The following is a 1,509-nucleotide window of genomic DNA, read 5'->3' as shown; positions in this document are numbered from 1 at the left end:
TTAATCAATAGTAAACATCTATTAATGTAATAACCTTTATATTATGATGTTGAAAATCAACAACATTAGTAATTGATATAAAATAAATTGAAGTTTTTTTGTAATAATAGGAGTTGACACTATAAATTAACGAATTACTCGTTTACTGCACAGTGCTCAACATGCCAGCCCATCCCGGTTTGGGAGGAAAGGAGACTACTTACCATAAGATAGGCGATGCCAGTGAATGTTAAATATCTCGGATAAAAACATTGAACTGTATCAGTGGGTTATTCGGTCCTTTACTACAAGTGATCCTCGGCAGTCGAATAACCCATCCTCGACCTACTAGACACAGCAGCAAATCAAACACAAAACAAGTCCTACCGATTTTAAATAAATAAATAAAAGGAAAAAATTGGTTAAGTTTATACAATAATTACAACTAGATCACCTTTGACCATGATTTTGCTTGATTAGGGCTGCTTAAAAGACGAAGCTAAAACAGCTATAAAAACAATAATTCAGGTTATCAGCATGCTTTAATAGAATGAAAGAAAAAAAATATGAAGGAATTTATAAACTTTATGTCATTAGTAGTATAGAGTCACTTATCAGCTTAAATTACGTACACGTTATCCTCTCTCTCTCTCTATCTCTCTCTCTCTCTCTCTCTCTCTCTCTCTCTCTCTCTCTCTCTCTCTCTCTCTCTCTCTCTCTCACTGCGCGCGCGAAGACTTGAAACAGAATAACAAAAACCTAAAGAGTTTAAATTATCGACTAAGGTCACATAATATATGAACCAGCTGGCGATAGGATATAGGACGAGAGCACAGTATAGATAGCATATAATGTGAAGGAAAATAATTTTACCGTACATGCTTTAATTTTAACCTTTCTTATTTTTAATTTTGAGGTCGACACACATTACTCGCAGTTAGTCGTTGCGGCAATGACTGTTCAAGGTTTTGGCATGACTTGATAAGCTTTCTCGGATCTATGTAAAATATTAGGAGAATTTATGCAAAATATCTGTAATAAAATTCTAATTGATAAGTTTTTATTAAAATAAAATACGCGAGTGAAATAAATCTCGTGGTGTGAAGAATCAACACAACACAACATGCGGGTGAAGTGAAACACAACACAACGTTCGGTTTTCATGGTAACAAACTGTTAATGCTTCGCTGTCTGTTGATTGGCTAAAATTACCCAAATTTCCCAACTTTAATTTCAAATAACATTAGATTCTTTAATTTACGAGATAAAGTAATTGGTTGATCGTAATCAAAATTCAGAGTTGCATCGATACACCAAAATTGAAAGCAATCTGAACAAAATTAAAGGGAGCTGACTTTATGAATCAGTTTAACTAGATCCGCTTTCTCCATGTTGGTCGTTTTTTCGCTAGAGTTTGCCATTTATTATGATCAATTCCTTTTTGCAGAATCTTTGAATCCCAGTCTAGGTCTTCCATGGTTTCTTTTCCCCTTGCATAGTTGGGAGTAAAAGGGGGGAGGGAAGAAAGAG

Source organism: Octopus bimaculoides, chromosome 2 (assembly GCF_046866305.1).
Source record: "Octopus bimaculoides isolate indiv1 chromosome 2, ASM4686630v1, whole genome shotgun sequence".
Taxonomy (NCBI): domain Eukaryota; kingdom Metazoa; phylum Mollusca; class Cephalopoda; order Octopoda; family Octopodidae; genus Octopus; species Octopus bimaculoides.
Note: the sequence above shows the minus strand (reverse complement) of the source record.